The sequence below is a fragment of the Cydia splendana genome, unplaced genomic scaffold, assembly GCF_910591565.1.
Source record: "Cydia splendana unplaced genomic scaffold, ilCydSple1.2 scaffold_66_ctg1, whole genome shotgun sequence".
NCBI classification, from domain to species: domain Eukaryota; kingdom Metazoa; phylum Arthropoda; class Insecta; order Lepidoptera; family Tortricidae; genus Cydia; species Cydia splendana.
Window position 1 is genome coordinate 55,981 of NW_026946897.1, and position 21,423 is coordinate 77,403.

At 38.3% G+C, this 21,423-nt stretch overlaps 1 long non-coding RNA gene and 1 pseudogene across 1 annotated transcript in view; both read left to right on the forward strand.

Annotated features, from left to right (window-relative positions):
- Window positions 1-39: 39 nt before the first annotated feature.
- On the forward strand, window positions 40-13,115 carry LOC134805811 (uncharacterized; annotated as a pseudogene).
- A 3,152-nt stretch (window positions 13,116-16,267) lies between these two features.
- Window positions 16,268-21,423, forward strand: part of LOC134805821 (uncharacterized) — an 89,927-nt gene continuing 84,771 nt past the window's right edge. The window contains exon 1 of the long non-coding RNA XR_010146400.1: window positions 16,268-16,638. This is a non-coding gene — a long non-coding RNA (uncharacterized LOC134805821). The remainder of the gene's footprint in view (window positions 16,639-21,423) is intronic.

Here is a 21,423-nt window from a genome sequence, read left to right on the forward strand (position 1 = left end):
AAAACCCCCCTTATGGAATCAAATACAGAGAGAGTGAGTATGTTGGGCTACCCGACTAACCCTCGGCGCCACCCAGTACCCGGGCTGGATGGTGTGAAATTGGCGACCGAAGCTTCCCCTGGAGTGAATCGACAGGCTTCAGAAGGAAGAGATGCTACTGTCGGTGTCTCAACATCTAAGAGCGAGATGACCTCAATACGAACCCATCGTCGTATTGGCGCTTGGAACGTCCGTGGTCTGCTAATGGCGGGTAAGCTGACCATCGTAGAGAAGGAAATGCAATCACATAACATCTCCATACTTGGCGTCAGTGAAACTCACATGCGTGGTAATGGCCACTTCACCACTGCGACAGGAAATACAATGTACTTCTCGGGCTGTGAAGATTCGAGTAGGAATGGAGTCGGAATCATATTGCCACCGCACATGGATAAATATGTCCTCGGCTATAACCCCGTGTCGGATAGAATATTGACAATAAAGCTGAACACCAAACCATGTGTGCTGAATATTGTACAAATATACGCACCAACGGCAATTGCACAAGATGACGTAATTGAAGGCTTTTATGGGGAACTGGAGGAAACGTTGAATTCGATTCCTGGTCGGGAAATTAAATTGATTCTTGGTGATTGGAATGCCAAAGTCGGTAGTACTGTTGGTGTCGGTTGCTGATGATCATATCAGAAGCACAGTTGGGAAATTTGGACTTGGCACAAGGAATGAACGGGGTAAAAAACTGATTGAGTTCTGCATAGACAGAAATCTCAGTATTATGAACACGTACTTCCAGCATCACCCTCATCCCCTCGGACCGCCACATGGTGTACACGCATCTAGTACACGTACAACTTTTAATTGCATAAATCAAATAATTTAAATTCGAAATAATTCAGTCATAAAATTAGGAGTGCATAAATCACAGTAAGTGTTATCACTGCGCGTGAAGAGTTCCCGCTGCTGTGCCTCGTAGCTGCTGCCCTGGTACACGCACACATATACAGGTAGTAAGTGGCGCGCGCGCAAGCCGCACACACGCAACAGACCACGCCCCCTCCGTCTGCTATTCGCTATCCGCGCTACGTACACTCGTGTACCCGACTACCCGTGTGCAACGTAAACCTCTTATACTTTCATACACCCCTAGTACGTGCGGACGAATAATGTCGGATAGTGAAGCCGGATCCTCGGACATGGACATCCATAATAGTAAAGGCAAGCAAACGCCGCCTAATTTCACCAAACAGCGCGGAAACAAAAGGCAAAGAGAGAGTCCCCGGACCGAACTTAATGAATTTAGAGATGAAATGAGAAAGATGATTAATGACCTCAAGATTTCACAGGAAAAAGAGCTGAAAAAAATAAATCCGACACTTCTAGAAATAAAGGAATCTAACGCAAAAATTGAAAACTCTATAAGTTTTTTGTCCGCACAAAATGAAGAATTAAAAAAGAAAATAGAAAATCTGGAAAAGGACCGGCGGGCGGACAAGGATTATATAAATCTCCTAGAAGAGAAAATTGAAGACCTGTCGCGCGACGCGCGTAAGAAATGCATAGAAATCAAAAATGCGCCTAAATTGGAGGAGACTAGAGGAGACCTAGTTAATATGGTGACCCAGCTATCTCAAAACATAGGATATAAAGTTGAGCCCACAGATATCTCGGACATATACAGGGTGCGCAACCGGCAAAGTGACAAACAGAACTCCCCTATTATAATAGAGATGGTATCACTCATTAAAAAAACAGACCTTTTATCAAAATGTAAAGATTATAACACAGCAAACAAAAATAATAAGTTAAGTGCTAAACATCTTGGCCACACTTCACTTGACACTCCCATCTTCGTCACGGAGCACCTGACAGCTAAAGCGTCCCGCCTACGATTTCTTGCACGTGATTTAGCTCGGTCAAAGAGTTACGAGTTCTGCTGGACAGCATTCGGGAAAGTGTTCGTTCGGAAAAACAAAACATCACCCGTAATTCTCATTACAAATGAGATGCAGATACAGCGGCTTTTTCAGTCGTGACTAGCACCTAGGCTCTCTTTGTGTAATTGTTATTTTAAATGTATTTTAGCAATGTATATCTGGATTACGTTTTTGCTTCTGCTAGATTTAACTTGTGTAATTACACTAGACATGATATATAAACAACTCACTACGATTCACACCGCCACTTACACTTCTAACACACCTGTCTACACACCAATTATATTAGCTTTTAATTATAAAATCATCGAAATATATACCACTCTAAAAAAACAGCGCATCCAACAGTTTTCAAATTATCCATTGCCGTTACATAATCAAAATTATTCATTATACATATGTGATTGCTACCCGTACAGTTTTAAATATTACATTTTTAATGAGTAACACTCTTTCTATAATTAATCAAGTGGACCATTTTCTTCTTGCAGAAAGTGCTGAATGTAAATGTCATGAAATTACGCAACACATTAACTTTCACCACACAGAACTCTCAATTGTTTCGCAAAATATTAGAAGTATTTTTTGTAATTTTGATAACCTTACTGTAACTCTTTCACAGATAAAACACAATATAGATATTATAATTCTAAGTGAATGTCGATTGCACCCAGATAAACCCCTTCCAACACTGAGCAACTACCAAACGTTTTTCACCACTCATCATCTGAATCAGAACGATGGTGTTATAGCCTACGTAAACAATTCTCTTAAGGTAAAAGTTAATGAAATACAACTCACTCACGCATCATGTCTCGAAATATCGACCAAAAACAAAAAAAATATTAGGAATTTATCGGTCACCATCAAATCATAACGCTGACAACTTTATACACTCCCTAAACTCACACCTTGAGCGTATAAAAACGTGTAAAAATATTATTATCACAGGTGACCTAAATATAAATCTTATTAGTAACCCCAATGAACCGTCACATGCTACTACAAACAGACTAAATTATTTAAATATGTTGGCAATGCACGGTATACTCCCCGGTCATGGCGGTCATACTCTACCTACTAGAGGCAGATCATGCCTTGATCATGTGATGATCAAACCTGGCGATGAAAATTTAAAAATGACTGTACTTGTGCTGGACTTAGATATGAGCGCCGATAGGCATTTAGCCGGCGGCGGCGCGCCGGTCAAAACCGGTCGGCGGCGGCGGCGAATCGGCGGCGTGGCCTTGAAACACCTTTGATTAATGAAAAACGAATTCAAACCAAAATTTTACCCGTTAACATGTTTTTGCTGTAAGGAAGTTATAAAATAAGTGCATTTTTCAATTTCAAGCAAAATTTATTCAATAAAGGTACGAAAAAAGTTTTATAAAGTATGAACAGTATCGCGCGGCATCAGAGGTGGTCTTAATCTTGGCGAGGCCCTGGCCGGAAGATCTTTGCGAGGCCCTTATCTTTTGTGCTTAGTAAAAAGTAGCGGATTGACTGTATCAGGGAAACGTCTGGTCGACAGTCCAAAGAGCCGAAGTGAGGAAAATCAAGCTCCGTCATTAACCAATTACGACCCAAAAAACAGATTTATGTCAAAAAGTGAGGTCCAGGGCCGAGCTCCACCTAACACCGAAGACCTGTTTCCGACGCCTTCCCATGCGAGGCCAGAAGCTGCAGGTAATGCCAAGTGTGAGCTTGGCTGACGGCCGAATGCCCGGAGCGCCGATTACGGCGCGCCTCTGTGCGAGGCCGAAGGCCAAGCTGCAAGAGAGCAGAGCTTGGAATTGAACTATAGGTCCAGTGTAAGCAAGTCCGAAGGCCGATAAAGACCGAGGCCATAGTGTTAAAGACCTGGAGCTTTCCTGCAGGTGCATTGGTGCGAGGTTAAAGGCCGTGCTGCAGTGAAGCTAAGATCGGAGAAGATCTAATGACCAAGCATTTATTTTAAAAGTGAGGCCGAAAGTTAGGCTCCAAACAGGGCCGAAAACTTGGAGGTTCAGATAGCGTTTTACTTCTATGCGAGCGATGCGAGGCCAAAGATTGGGCTGCGAGAAAGCAAAGCTTGAAATTTGAACAATGGCCAAGCTTATATGAGACCAGATTCTGTTTCCGAGGCCCTTCCGTGATTCCGTGCGAAGCCAACGGCCGGACCTTTGGGCGTGAAAACACTTAATATCTGAAATTAACCCCTTTTAAAGACATTCAATCCATGCTTGCAATGATTAAATTCGCGGTGAATGACGGATGAGCACGCAGAGAAGATGGCCGATGGGGTCGAAAAGTGCTCGAGTGGAGACCACGGACTAGCAAGCGCAGCGTAGGACGTCCACCCACAAGATGGACAGACGACCGTATTAATGTCACCGGAAGACGCTGGATGCGGGTCGCTTCCAACCGGTACGTATGGAGGTCCAAGGGGGAGGCCTATGTTCAGCAGTGGACGTCTTATCTTATGGCCGAGATGATGACGGATGAGCTAGCCAGCTGGCAAAATTAGTCATTTCGTTGCCCTAACAGTACTAGCGCGGTTACCAAACAGAAAAGTTTGAATTTACCATCAATATTTTTTAATTATATGGACCTATAATTATTTAGTTATTTATTATACAATAAGTTACAACTTACAATACCTTTTGAATATCTATAAGCTATTCAGACTGGCGCTGTTAAAGATCTAAACTAAATAAAATATATATTTCTGATTCTGAAAGTAGTACTATCTAACAAGGTCACGCCGATGCCACGCCGATAGCGCAGCGTCGGCGGCGGCGGCGCGAAAATTTTGTCGGCGGCGGCGGCGCGCCGGCGCGGCGCTCATATCTAGCTGGACTCTACAATCACAGATCACGCTATGACTCTATTTAACCTTAGCAAGTACAATGCCCACTCAGCCCCTAAAAAGACAAATACTAGTATTAATTTTGAAAATGCAGTCAAATGCCTATCTGAAGATAACCTAGATTTTTTGTACTCTTTAACTGATCCTAATTATCTTTTAGATCTTATTGTAAACAAAATTCAAACCTGCCTTTCAGAAAACACAATAACTACACTGGTTCCAAGAAACAATCGTATAATCAAACCCTGGATAACTGTTGGCATACTACGATGCATTAGGAACAGGAATAATATACAAAAGAAACTCCGATCTAACCCGGAAAACATTACGCTAAAAACTACATACAGACGGTACAGAATTTTTTGCAACGCTCTAATTAAAAAACTGAAACGTATGACAGAGAAAACTTAACTAAAGCGAGCAAAAACTCTAAAACTCTATGGAAAGAAGTCAATAAAATAACCCATAGAAAACAAAATATGAATGACAACTCAGAATTATTAGACAATAATGGCAACTGCCCAACCACTTCAGTAAATTCCATCAACAACTACTTCTCTGATGTCGGTAAATTACTTGCAGAGGACATTATGTCCAGTAATAACTTTTCGTATAACTGCTCTAGTAACCTTTTAAGCTCTAGTACTAACTCATTTGTGCTTTTTGATACTAATCCTAATGAAGTATTTATTATTCTATCTAACCTAAAATCAACAAGCGCCCCTGGCTGGGATAATATACCTACAAAATTCCTCAAATTAGCGAGCAAGACTCTGGTCCCCATAATTACTCACCTTGTAAACCTATGCTTTAAACTGGGAGTATTTCCAGACTCTCTTAAAAATGCGATTGTCACCCCAGTGTATAAAGGTGGGAATAGAAATTTAGTATCGAACTATAGGCCGATATCTGTTCTACCAGTCTTATCAAAAATATTAGAAAAACTCATAAATAACAGATTAATTAATTATCTCAATAAATTTAACATTCTATCGTCACATCAATTTGGTTTCAGAAAAGGTCTTTCCACCGAGGATGCAGTTACAGCTCTTTCCTCTCTAATAGTTCAAAAAGTAGATAAGAAACGAAAGTGTTTAACTGTATTCCTCGACTTAAAAAAGGCCTTCGATACGGTTTCTATTCCCACTCTTATAAACACTCTGGAAGGTATAGGAATTAGAGATATACCGCTCTCTTTACTGAGTTCTTACCTTCGAAATCGAAAACAGAAAGTGAAAGTCGGGAAATATGTAAGTGACGAGTGCGACGTAAAATTCGGAGTTCCGCAGGGGAGTGTCCTAGGCCCAACGCTCTTTTTAATCTATATAAACCAACTTTGCGACATGCCTATCGACAATGGCTCTATCTTTTCGTATGCGGACGATACGGCTGTTGTGTTTTATGGAGATAATTGGGAAGAAGTGCGTACATCTGCAGAAATCGGCCTTAATAAGATTGCCCGCTGGCTACAAGCCAACCTCCTTACCTTAAATAGAGACAAAACAAACTGCATCTGTTTCACCCATGACTGTAGAACTCAACCCGACCCTACTTTCACACTCAGAATCCATAATTGCACTGACATCGATTCAACACTTTGCTCTTGCCCTCCCATTGAAAATGTGGATCATATAAAATATTTAGGGGTTATGATGGACTTACTTGGCACTCTCATGCGGAACTAATGATGTCCCGAATTCGGAAACTTATTTGGACCTTTAAATGCCTAAGATATGCTGCGACCTCAAAACTTTTAAATCAAATTTATATTGTCCTAGCTCAGTCGATCCTTTCTTACTGTGTTTCAGTATGGGGTGGAGCCACTAAAACAAAGTTTTTACAACTTGAAAGAGCTCAAAGAGCACTGATAAAAGTCATGTACTTTAAGCCTTATAGGTTTCCAACCGTTGATTTGTATGACCTATGTGGCCTTTTATCTGTAAGAAAATTATATATGCTTAATGTAATCTTACGGATACATAAGTCTACGTTTTATTACCCTGTCTCTAATACCTACGACTAAAAACTACGACGAAATAGAAAAACTACTTAAAACATAATCTAATATAATTCAATCAACCTAACTATTCCCTTAACACATACACACACACACACACACACACACACACACACACACACACACACACTTTTACATTAGTGACTCTTAAACTATTAAAATTACATTAGTTGCTCTGCTACTCACATGTTAGTTTTATTGTTACATAGTTAACTTATTAAATTGTTTAGTTTAATTTAATTTACTTTATTGTTATTAAACTTATTATCATAGTTTTTCTTTTAGCTTGTAGTTAATCACTAAGGAAGAGCGGTGTTCCTTAACACAGGTATTTTTATACTTAAAAAGGTGCACCAACCTGTATTTTGTCAAAGATTGCTTGTTAGCGAATAAATATTTTTTCATTTTCGACCTAACCCGGCGCAGAGTGTGGCTCTGACCATAATTTACTCGTAGCCAATTTCTCGCTGCGCTTAAAGGCGCCTAGACGTCAACCACCGAAACCCAGAAGCTTGGATCCTTCTGAACAACTGATCTTGCGTAAGGCGTTGGAGACGAAACTCAAGGATTGTCCTACGCATGAAGACGCTAACGCTGACATACTGTGGAAACACCTGAAAGGTCATATCAATGACGCGCTGGACCAGGTCTCTAAGACGAAGAAGCCAGAGCAGAAGAAAAAGTGTTGGATTTCCGATTATTCGTGGGAGCTCATTCAGCGTAGGAAGGACTTAAAAAATAGAGGCCTGCAAGATCGTGCAATAATGGCTGAATACTCCGAGCTTAGCAGAGCTATCCAAGCGAGTTGTCGTCACGACAAGAACAACTTCATTGAGGGTATATGCAGCGACATCGAGATACATTCCAACAAGCTACAAACTGCTGACCTTTTTAAGAAAGTTAGAGCCCTTTCCAAGCAGTTCAAAGCTAAATCGTGGGTCATAGAGGATGCCGATGGCACTGTACTACACGAGCTCGACCGCATTGCCGAGAGATGGCGTGCCTACTGTGAGCAGTTGTACACAGATGCCCATTCAACGCCTGGCACTATCCCGGACTGGCAGGAGCTAGAACTGGAACCCATGATCCTTCGCTCAGAAATATCTACTGCTCTGCAGTCTCTAAAGAAGAAGAAGGCGCCAGGAAGCGATCAAATAACATCTGAAGTACTTAAAGCTATGGGGGACCTGGGTGTAGCGACACTATTCAAGATCTGCTCACATGTCTGGCAATACGGTGATTGGCCGCAGGATTGGTCGGAATCCGTTATACTACCGCTGCACAAGAAAGGGTCAACCAAGAACTGCAGCAATTATCGAACCTTGTCCCTCATATCACATGCCAGCAAAATCTTGCTCCACATTATCAACAATCGCATCCGCTACTACCTGGATTGGCAAATCCCGCAGGAGCAAGCGGGTTTTGTGAAGGGCAGGGGCACTCGGGAGCAGATTCTCAATGTCAGGCAGCTCGTTGAAAAGGCATACGAGTTTGATACGCCAGTGATAATGTGTTTCGTCGACTACAGCAAAGCGTTCGACTGTGTCAACTGGAGTTGTTTATGGAAAGTCCTACAAGATCTTGGAGTACCACATCATCTCACCGCCCTACTTCGCACCCTATATGGCTCAAGTCAAGGAGTCGTAAGAGTCGATAAAACGACCTCAAAGCCCTTTAAATTTCACCAAGGAGTTCGGCAGGGATGCATTTTATCGCCCATTCTGTTCAACGCCTATGGAGAGCACGTTATGAGACGTACCTGCGAGAACTGGGAAGGAGGCATCGCAGTTGGTGGTGTAAAAATCACCAACTTGCGCTACGCCGATGACACTACTCTGCTAGCAGCAAATGAGTCGGATGGTTGCACTTCTAAACCGGATGGAGCGGATTAGCGAGGAGATGGGACTTTCCGTAAACAGGTCCAAAACCAAGGTCATGGTGGTGGATAGAACTGGGAAGTTGGCACTCACTGGTGCGTTGGGCCTCCAGACAGTGGACAATTTTATCTACCTAGGCTCCAACATCAGCAACAATGGTTCGTGCGAGAAGGAAGTACGCAGAAGAATTGGCATGGCCAAGAGCGCCATGTCTCAGCTTGGAAATATCTGGAAAGATCGCAGCATTTCCGTAAAAACTAAAACCAAAATGGTACGGGCTCTAGTCTTCTCAATCTTTACGTATGGCGCTGAGACGTTGACGTTGAAAGCTGCTGACCGCAAACGCATTGACGCTTTCGGGATGTGGTGCTGGAGAAAGATGCTTCGTATCCCCTGGACAGCATTTCGGACCAGAGTTGGGCATTATTCGAATTATTTTTCATCTAAATAATTATTCGAATAATCAATCATTCGTTGTGGAATTATTCGCGAATAATTTATTCGCGAATAAATCATTCGTCAACATTTTCGAATATTAAATGAATTATTCGTTATTTTATTCGAATAAATACCACGAATGATATTTTAGTACACGCTCAGATTTGCCATCGATAAGCAACTCGAGCGTATTTTAGGGTCAAGGGATTATATCGCAGGTAGCTAACTAGAAAGAGACCGATATATGAAAGAGCGACAAAACCACGTAACTCAACTTTCTTATCAGTTGTGTACTATAGAGTTTACTTATGTTAATTATTATTTGTTAGTAACTTAGTAATTGTTTAGTCGTTCGCATACTTCAGTCTAAGCCAGTCACTGCATATTATTTCGCTCATCACTGTGATACAAAGGCTACACTTGCACTTTTATAAAAATGAGTGAAGTTAATGACGATGACGATAAGTGTAGTAGCGATAGCTCTTTAAACTCTACGGACTTAAGTGAAAAAAGTGGTACAGTACCAGCAGATCAAACAAAATCGTCCTTGTCGTCCTTGACCATACTAGATGGTAATTTTTTTCAAGTTGATTCCGGGACTCTAAATGAAAAAAGTGTTAAAGCGACCTGTGTAAAGTGTTTACCAAAAATTGACAAAATAAAAGGACTTTCCAGTTCAACATCGAATTATATTAGTCACCTTAAAAGAAAACACGGCGAGGAAACTGTTGCAGACTACCATGCATACGCAGAACAGAAGAGATGCCGTAAACGAAACGACACATTCTCGAGCGAAGAGTCATCCTGCTCAAATCAGATTAATCAAGCAAACTTTGAAAAAGATCTTCGAAACTTCTTCGTTCATTCGATGATTCCTCTGAATGTAGTAGAAGATCCGTGTTTTGCAATAATGTTAAATAATTTGGAAATTAAAAGGCACGGATTAAATTTAATCAGTCGAAGATCAATAAGCCGCAAAATCACAGAATCCCAATCGCAGGAAATGTCACGCATAAAGTTGGAATTGGAAGGAGCTGAAAACGTTTGCACCGTTGTAGACATATGGTCATGCCGAAAAAGGAGTTTTTTTGGAATGACTGTCCATTGGCTTGACTCTGAGTTAAACAGAAAATCAAAAACGTTAGCCTGTCGTCGATTTGCTGGCGTTCACAACTACGAACGTATTGCCATGTTATTGGAGGAAGTGCATACGGATTTTGGTTTGAGCACAGATAAAATCGTAGCAACTGTGACGGATAATGGTTCTAACTTCGTAAAAGCGTTTAAAGAGTTTGGTTTATCTATCGAATCAATGGAAGATTATGACTCTGAAGAAAGACGATTCAAATGGACTACACGAAAATTCCGAAGAGCAAAATATTATATTGCCTTCGCATCTCAGATGTGCAGCACATACGCTTAATCTGTGTGCAGTAAGCGATGTCAATCGGCTTCTTAAAAAAAGCAACAACTCAGCTTTATCCGAAATCCATCATAAAGCCATTGAGAAATGCAACGTGTTATGGAATGCCGCAGGACGTCCAAAAACAGCAGAGATAATCCAAGATGTTCTAGGCCATACACTCAGCAAGCCTGGCGTCACTAGATGGAATAGTTTATACGATGCCATGAAACAAATATATTCTATAAAAGACAAAAATATATTACTACACAGAGCTTTAAGCTTAACAAATTTCATCAGTGACCACGAAATTGAATATATAAAGGAATATATTGTATGCTCGGCACCAATCGCCGAAGCTCTGGATATTTTACAGGGAGAGACCAATGTATACTACGGGCTTTTATTACCGTGTTTGATGGCTTTGAGAAAGAAGTTACAGAAACTACGAAATAGTTCTTTGAAATTTTGCGATGAGCTTGTCAATTGTTATACAGAAAGTGTGGAAAAGAGATTTGAAGAGTTTTTAACATTTCCACTGGTGTTGCCGAACGTGCATCAGTTGCGGCTTTGTCATACCCACGATTTAAAAACAAGTGGTTTCCTTGTATCACACCGCACACTCAAGAAAGGATCAAAACGATTTTTAAAAATGTAATAACAAAAGAGATTACAGAATTAAATGACAAAAATGGCGCAGAAGAACTTATTACAAACCCGGAAAATCCATTTTTTTGATTTCGATTCTGACTCAGATGATGCGACCGAAATAAGCGCACGTGAAGTTCAACAAAAAAATACTCCTAAATCACGAGCTGAAGTAATGATGACTCAGTTCTTTGCCGAGCGCGATTGCACTATGGCAGTTTTAAACCGCTGTGATGAAATCAAAAAGATCTTCAAAAAGTACAATACACCACTGCCTTCATCGGCGTCTGTTGAACGTGTATTTTCATATGCGACAATGATAAACCTCCCCAAATCAAATAGGCTCTCAGACCATTTGTTTGAAGAACGAGTTGTTTTAAAAACGAATTTAAAAAATGTGTAATATGATTTTTGTGTACTGTAATGTGTAATATTATGTTAATATTTATTAAAAGAAGTTTGAATAATGTGTGTTTCATTGCTATATTTTTGATGTTAAGTATAGACGGACTGCATCCCGACTGCAATTTGTATGGGAACTGCACGCTAACTGCAGTTTCCATGCAGATTGCAGTCGGATTTCAGTCCGTCTGTATCACCTGATCAACATAAACAATATCAGGAAAACATTAAGTATCTAAATATTAAATGTGAACCAAATCTTTCGAGACTTCCCATAAACAAGGTTGGCTTTTTTAAAATTATTGGGATAGAAAAGTGCTGAATACTTATTTTGTAAGCTACAGTACCGGCCAATAATATATCACTTCCATGTTTCTACGGTATAACTTTTAGTTTATATTTGTGAGTGACGTGTATCTCACTACTTTAGGTAGTCTAGTAGTATTTTTTTGTACGAGCGATGAGAAAAATTGGTCTCATGTAATGTTTCATAGAGGTTTTTTGTTTTAATGTCAACTTCCTTTTTAGGGTTCCGTACCCAAAGGGTAAAAACGGGACCCTTTTACTAAGACCTCACTGTCCGTATCCACAGTCTGTCCGTCTGTCTGTCACCAGGCTGTATCTCATGAACAGTGATAGCTAGACAGTTTAAATCATCACAGATGATGTATTTCTGTTGCCGCAATAACAACAAATACTAAAAACAGAATATAATAAATATTTAAGTGCAGCTCCCTTACATTAAACGTGTTTTTTTGCCGTTTTTTGCGTAATGGTACGGAACCCTTCGTGTGCGAGTCCGTCTCGCATATGACCGGTTTTTTATAACACCTTTTTTAGTAATAGATATGCTGAGTCTCCTATTGTAATTCACAGTATTACATTTCAGTATTCATCATAATTTGTATTAAATGACTAGTTAAATATGCAATCTACAAACTATTCTGTATTGTTTACTCTATACAAGTTCATACAAAAACACACAAAGGTTACTATATATTATTGGCCGGCACTGCAACTATTCGAACACTTTTATTCGCGAATGATTTATTCGTGGACTTTTTCATTCGCGAATAATTTATTCGCCGAATAAATTATTCGCGAATGATTTATCCGCGAATGAATTTAGTATGAATAATCATTCGAAAAACTTATTCGTCATTCGCGAATGATTTGGTCATTCTTATTCGTTATTCGTCATTCGAATGTATTTTGCCCATCTCTGTTTCGGACTAACGTCTCCATACTGCGAGAACTCAAGATCTCGTCGCGGCTGTCATCCGAATGTCTACGCAGAGTCCTTGAGTACTTCGGACATATAGCAAGGAAAGACGGTGGCAGCCTCGAAAAGCTTTTTGTGACCGGCAAAGTGGATGGGAAAAGGCCTGGACGTGGACGCAGTCCAATACGTTAATCCGACCAGATCCGCACCACTCTTGACTCCACAGTCCACATGGCTCTCCACACCGCCAAGGACAGAACCAGATGGAGAGAAATTGTGAGAGAGAAGGTGATTCAGAAGGGAGGTCACGACCCTCAGCACTGAGGATAGCGACGCAAGGAGGAGGAATAAAATAAGTTTAATATTAGAGACTATTTCAGCGCTCCCGAACCTAGCTAACTTATTATTTTGATTAATTACATTTTCTTTTTAAAATAAAAGTTTGTAACTAAAGTGTCTTGTTTTCTTTATAAAAATATTATATTTTAGGAGCCTAAAAATAATAGTTGTAACAGTGGCGCCCAACGTGGGGCTGTCTTTTAACAGACACCCTTTAGTCACCGATACTTGTTAGCTAAAGGAACTTATGGTTGAACATCCTGTTTTTTAGGGTTCCGTACCTCAAAAGGAAAAAACGGAACCCTTATAGGATCACTCGTGCGTCTGTCTGTCTGTCTGTCTGTCCGTCTGTCACAGCCCATTTTCTCCAAAATAGTATGGGTTTTTAGTGCAGAACCTTACTTTTCTTGACTAAAGCATGAAACTTGGTACAGGTGTTCCTTATATCAAAGTAAGTCGATTTAAATCGGGAGCCCTCGGAGGCCTCTGGAGCCTAAGTAGGCCGGGGAACAAACTTTGAATTGTTCGAGAACATCACATTATGTCCTACAGTATATTTGTGTTTGGAATATTATAGAACACTATTGTGTGAATGTATGTGTAAAGTTATCTCAAAAAAATATATTGAGATTTTTCGAAAAAAAATTTTTTAAAATTTAGTTTTTAATAAGATGTAAACATTAAATTGTACAGTAGTGATTTTTTATTCAAAGAGCAAAACTAAATATTTTACTCTGTAAGTAAAATATCCCCCACTTTTTTAGTGGTGCATACGTCACGAGCAATAAAAATGTTTAAAATAAATAATTACTATACAACATTAATTAAACACTTGGTGATTTTCCACTATATTGTTACGCCAATTATTTTACTCAATATAAAAAAAAGAAAATCCAGGGGATTTTGCTTTTACTATTTTTTAAACAATTATAACGAATTTTAGCCCACGCGCACTAATTCTACAGTATTTTTTTTTAATGCACCATAAAGCCTGTACTGAATGTTATCACAGCGTCAAAGTATCCCCTATTAATACACTGAGCGTTCGACACAATTGTAAAAATGGTTATCCTTAAATTATTTAAATGATCGGCGCGGGGCGGGAGGGGAGGGGAGGCAATGGCGATAACTCAAAACATGCGACCGCAGAGTAACGCGTCGACTCAGGATGTAGGTATCTTAGGAGTTAGCAAACGCTAGTTATATACAGGGTGGCGAAAAATATGGGCTCCGTTTATTTAGTAGAATTAGTATTGCATTTAACCTTTACCTACTCGATACTACCGGTGCATTATGGATGGCTTTATCCATCTTTATTCAAGTGATAAAATATCTGTCACTTTTCACACACAAAGTGACGGACACCGCTTTATCACGCTGTAAGAACGACCATCTTTGACGATCTGGTTTCGACCGTAATGCAAGCTAGATAAACCTTTTTGTAAATATTGACTTAGAATCCAAGACCTTTAACAAAATGGCTATCATGATAGTCGTTGTCTGGATGTTCTTGGGTGCAGATTTTTAAAACGAGAACTATTTAAAAAAAATATCGGGTGCGGATTTCAAAACTTGTTTCCGAAATTGTCGGAGATGCAGATTTCAAAAATAATGTCCGTTTTGGAATCCAAGATGGCGGTCATGCACTTTTTCATTTAAGTCGTGTTGATACTCTTTACAAATACATATTTAGGGGATGCAAGCTTTTAAAAACAATGTCCGTTTTGGAATCCAAGATACGCAATTTTTCGTAAAAAATCATCATGATCAGACAAAAGTTCTAGTGGCAAAAACGATTGTTTGAGTCTATATAAGAGTATGAGTTTTTTTAGTATTCCGTTATGTTCCTATTAATATTATCTAACATTTTATTACAAAACATTTCGCGTTGTTTTACAATATACCCGTTTTTTATTGGTTGTCCAAAAGACCAAAAGTTGGTTTTCCATAGTAGGACAGATTGTCCCCTTGCAACAGCGCACCATAAAACTTTGTATCATGAAAAAATACTGTTGCGGAATTGATATTAATACACATAATCATTTTTAGGGTTCCGTAGCCAAATGGCAAAAAACGGAACCCTTATATGTAGATTCGTCATGTCTGTCTGTCGGTCCGTCCCCTGTCACAGCCAGTTTTTTCCGAAACTGTAAGAACTATACTGTTGAACCTTGGTACGTAGATGTATTCTGTGAACCGCATTAAGATTTTCACACAAAAATAGAAAAAAAACAATAATTTTTGGGGGTCCCCATACTTAGAACTGAAACTCAAGAAATTTTATTCGGCTTATTATTAACCGGGCAACTAAAATATTAAACAGGAACTTTCATTGGGCATATAATAATATAATTTGGCTGTGCATTAATATTTTAGCGCCAAAAAATATATATTAGCCTCAAATATAAGCAGGCAGCAAAATCAAGCCACCCAAAAAAATTATAGGGAACTTAAAGTGATAGGTTGGCGACTAAAATAATAAATTGGCAACTAATATTGTAAAGCGATCATATAATTTAATTGTCATCTAGTTGTTCACACCTAAGTAATCAACTATAGTCATAACTGACCATGTCGTTTCAGCTAGGTAGTATTTTAACACGAAAGCGGCTAAATTTAATGAACTCTTTACACAAAACACCTCAAATTAATTTTCCAAAACGTAATGGTCAGTATACTTAATAGTTGAAATTTCTAATCATGACACGCCTAATGGCCATTATACCATTAGATCTTTAAATATTAAATTACTAATTTTAATAGTTACCACTGTGTTCTACTAGAGTCAACAGATAGGTGCGACGACGAGCAAAGCGAGGAGGAGCGTGTTAGGTTGACCGTGTAATGACCAACAAAATATTTTAAAAGAACTTCATTTTTGAAGTAATAGATAGCCGTTTTCTTTTTAAAATATGCTTCATAAATGGTCTCCAATATAATAATTCAGTTGCCAAATAAATACTTGGTACCTGCCTAAAAATAATCAAAAGCTGTAACGGCATTAAAACACAACTCATATTGATATATTTTAAGGCTCCGTTTTTGTTGTCAAACTATTAATTTTAGTACCCATTTCTATTTTTTCAAACTACCCAAATTCGATTAATTAGTTGACCCGTTAAATGCGTGCCATTTTTTTCCATCAAACCCATACGTGTGGGGTATATATGGATAGGTCTTCAATAATGATATTGAGGTTTCTAATATAATTTTTTTCTAAACTGAATAGTTTGCGCGACAGACACTTCCAAAGTGGTAAAATGTGTGTCCCCCCCCCCCCCCCCCCCCTGTAACTAATAAAATAAGGGAATGATAAAACTAAAAAAAATATATGATGTACATTGCCAAGCAAACTTCCACCGAAAATTGGTTTGAACGAGATCTAGTAAGTCGTTTTTTTTTAATACAACATATATCGTAACACGCAATTTTATTATGTTATTTGCTGCTACGGAACCCTTCATGGGCGAGTCCGGCTCGCACTTAGCCGCTTTTTATGGATATTTAAGTATCATCAATAAAACATACCGATTAACGGTTTATGAATTTCTTGCGTTTATATTTTGTCCCTTGAATTATCTTCGCCATGCAGGCCACTGGACAACCATAAATTAGTTATAAAATCTAAATATAGATAACGTAGCAAGATACTTGACGACAAGTTCAAATTTCTGATAAGCAGATAGGCCTACCCATTTTGATAACACGAAACTCGCGGCGTCAGTCAGTCGAGTACTGTCGGAGAGTGATGGTGGCTTTATTATAAGTCCATTGAATCACTGGCACAAATACATAAATACTTAACATATTACAATAAATTGTATTGTACCAGATACTATTTTACATATATTTTACCGTAAGGGTGAAATAAACACAAAAAATCTTTAGTATTTATTATACGCCTCAAAGTCACAGATAAGTCCCTCAGACAACTAGTCACTTGGACAACGGAAGTGGTACTCCATAGCAGGGATGTTGCGAATATTCGCATCCGCATCCGCATCCGCGGAACATCCGCATTATTTCAACATCCGCATCTGCATCCGCATCCGCATAAAATCGATGCGGATGTCGGCCAAGTCGGTAACAGGAACGTATTAGCGGCGGTGCCGGCGGCGTAAGTGCTAGGTAATTTCGTCATTATATATAACAAAATCGTCTAGATCCCGAAAAGTCGGCCAAGTTACTGTTTATTAAATAAAACACGCCTATTCTTGCTCAAATACTAAACGTTTCGTTTTTTTAAATAAAAAATGCTAAAAATGTAATATTTGACGTTTTTTAAGTACCAAATCTTGACATCCGCATCCGCATCCGCGGATGTGAGGCTTTAAATATCCGCATCCGCATCCGCGGATGTCAAAAAATCTGCATCCGCAACATCCCTGCTCCATAGGACATTTTGGTTGTCCCTTGGACAAAAACGATGTGATAAGATTTTTTATAGGGTCTGAAACAAATTCAATAAAGTATCAGAAAGCACTAACGTACCTATATTGTTAGTGCTTTCTGATATTTTATTAAATTTGTGTCATTTAAAGAGGGTTCTTTAAGGTTTATTATTAATATTTCCATTGGACAACCAGATATGTCTATGGGACAACTTAGTTGCCCCTAAATTGAAAAATCTTTATTTTTTTCGTTTTAAATTCGAGCGCAGTTCATATTATTTGTAGCACCAATAACACAATATAAAACAAAGTAGCAGGAGCAATTTTCTTTCATTACTGTAACTATTTCGCGTTTAGATAAAAAGTTCCGATTATGTAAAATAAGAGTTGTCCAGAGGACTATTTTTATAAAGATAAAAAATTATACTGCATTGTTTAATTAATGTAAGTAAAATAATTGATAAACAATAATTGATGTCTAATTTGACTAAAAATACTTTTGGATAGTCCAGGGGACAGGGCAGATTTGGGCTGGTGAATTTTTTTCGTCAATATCACTAAATTCTTAAAGAAACAGCTCTGCTTTATACATAATCATAAACAAGAGATAGATAAATATGGACAATAAGAAAAAAAATACATAATTTCATCATGTGGACATTTAAAAGTTGATTCACCCATAAATATGGACAATAACAAAAAAAAAATTCATCATGTGGACATTTAAAAGTTGATTCACCCACCCGCAAAAATTCGAAAATGAGTACCATGACGACTTTTACGAAAATTGCATAGCCGCCATCTTGGTTCCAAAACGAACATTGTTTTTAAGTCTGCATCCCGAAAAAAATTTAAAACATATATTATCACTTGTATGAAAAAGTGCAGATGCGCCGTCTTGGTTCCAAAATGAACATTGTTTTTAAAATCTGCATCCTCAAAAAATTTGGAAACAAGTATCATCACGACTCGTATGAAAAAGTACAAGACCGCCATCTTAGATTCCTTAACGGACATTATTTTTGAAATCTGCATCCCCAACAATTTCGGAAATGAGATAAATGACTTTTACGAATAAGTGCATACGGCAGCGGCAGGTATAAAATTTGCAATAGGTAGATTGCGTAGCAGTGGATTGCGATTTCCAATATGGCAGATATTGGATTCCAAAATTGTCATCAATTTTGAAATCTGCACCCTCAAAATTTTCGTAAACGACATTTACGAATATTTACAGAAAAATCCATGAACCTATATATCGCAAATGTTTGTAATATACCGGGTGTTTCGTATACCAGGAGCAATATTGAAATTAAACTGTAGGCTTTACTCCTCAAACTGATTGACATTTGTTCAGGAACTTAAAAATAACTTATCTATTAGTTTTTATTACACATCAGTTTATTCTCAGATGCAATATATTGCAAATTTTGTTATTTTTAAGGCATGATAAGCAATGTCAAACACTCTGATAGTGATGACAGCGTACATTGAATATATTATTTAATTTGTATGAAAAAAGAGAAAATCTAAAGTTTTCATAATTTTTAAAAGTAGTTAGTCAAAAGGTATATCGTTTGAGGAGTACAATATATGGTTTAATTATTTGCTCGTGTCGTGTTACAGGAAACACCCGGTACATTAAAATAAACGCATATTAATCGGCCGGTCAAGAATGTCATCATGATCATACAAACGGTATCCAAACAACGAAAATATACCCCTCCCTTTTATTCACACACTCACAGCATCGTAACGCGTCGGAACGTGTGCCACTGCCGCGTCACGCACAAAGCCCGGGTTATATAGACTACCACATATAGACCTCGCATTGTTTACTTGCATAACATATGCTCTTTCATGTGACATGCCATGTTGAGGAAGAAAGAGACGCATTTAGCACAACCTTACAAAAACCTCGAAGTGAATTGTCGAAATTAAATATGTATATTATGTATTAAGGTGACAGTCCATTTCCAACGACAGCTGCATTACTGTTCATTTTACTATGGAAATTGACAATAACAGCGACGCGTTCAGTACTAGTAGTGCAGCTGCAGTCAGAAATGAAATGTTACCATTAGCCTGCTAACCGCACTATACTGTTGTGCCCTACATCAACCTATGTTTGTCCCATGATTTAGATTATTATTGATTTTTTCATTACTTAAATACAATAACCGAATTATGCAAGTGCGTAGTCAGGCGATATAGTTTAAGGAGTACCAATATATAATATGTATAAAACCAGAATCGCTTCATATGCTCTATCTAACAGGTACGTTATCTGTTCTACGCATGTCCGCGCAAAAGTGGCGGCGTTTTTAAAATAGCAGTCTCTAATTTATTTGTTATTTATTTTAATTTCTCACAAAGCACTTGTTTTATTTCCAAAATTTTTTTGGTAAAGTGTGTTAAATAAACGGACGATTGTAGAAATATTTTGATCTGGAGTGTACGTTTAAGTAAACTAGTTTTTTACGCAACATAAAACAAAAAATACGTCATAATAAATAGATCTCATTGTATCCCGTTGGTGATAGTTTCCATATAAGTAAAGATTTATATTTTGACCAAATCATCGAATTTTCGAGTTGTGTAGGATTTTCTAAGTTACATTTATATCGATTGTTTTAAAAAAAACTATAGATTGAGCTTATTTTACACAGCTCACAGGAAATTCTCCGGATTTCTTTGTTCTTAATCATGAACTAACTAACGAAATGTAATTTATACATCCTCCCGACTGTACGACTTTGTCGGTATAGCGTTCTAGACATTGACCCTAGGGTCATTAATTTCCTGAAGGGCTCAATTAGGGCGCTCCGGATAATCGTACCGTGGGCATCTGTAAACCCTAAATATTGATTAGAAAAAGCTTTCAGAACTGTAGGAATTGATGCAAGGAAAAATTTTTCTTCACCCGCCTAAAGAGGGGGAGTTAAAGTACCGCTCCGCCTGCTTCATTCTAAAAATTCTAACAATCCCTGTGTAGCTAATAGGTCATGTTTGGTATCAATTTCGGATAAATCAATAACGTAGAACTCATTTCCGGTATAATAAACTGCATTTTGTTAAAATAATTAAAAAAAATCACAAAAAATACAATTTTTCAATTCTGTTTTTTTATTTTAATTTATTGTAAAAATTAAACTGCTTTTTACACATAAACAATATGAGGATAAAGCCTATTTAATGCAAATTAAAAAAATACAACATTTACTTACATGTACTAAAAATAAATTGCCTAAAAAAAATATAACATCTCGCGATTCTCGCGCCGGTGAATATCTTTTTACTAACATCGGCATCGATATCGACAACAACCGAAGTACACACTCTGGAGACCGACTAAATGTCTTGTTTATTGTTGTGGATCCAATAATAAAGATTAAAAAAAACGTACATAATATGTTATCTGAAAAAAATGTGTCGTTCAGTGCAAAAGGGACCTTGGAAAGATTGCTGCTAACATCACGGAGCCTCGCATTTGCATAGAAGCATAGTTAGTGCCAACCACTCAATGTTCCCTGATCTTGAAAAATAAGAAGTAAACTGTAGATATTATTCAATCTATTACATGATACCACAGTTTAATTTCGCGTCTTTTGTGTCAAGACAGTTCGTTTCACAGACACATGAATGGGTACATTTTAAGTCCTCCTTCATGCAGTTCTCGCGCGTTTTTCATTCCGGTTTGCTGTTGCAACTCGTCAGTTCCAATTATATTCTGGCCATAGCAGGGTTGTCGGAAAAGTGTCGTATTGTAATTGTATCCAATCATCTGCTTTTTTCTTCCATTCCTAAAGAGAAGGATTCCAATATGATTCATTAGCTATTATTCGCGCGGCACCCTGCCCCCTGGCACTAATGCGTGTGCGGAGTCTGAGCGAAATGAACGC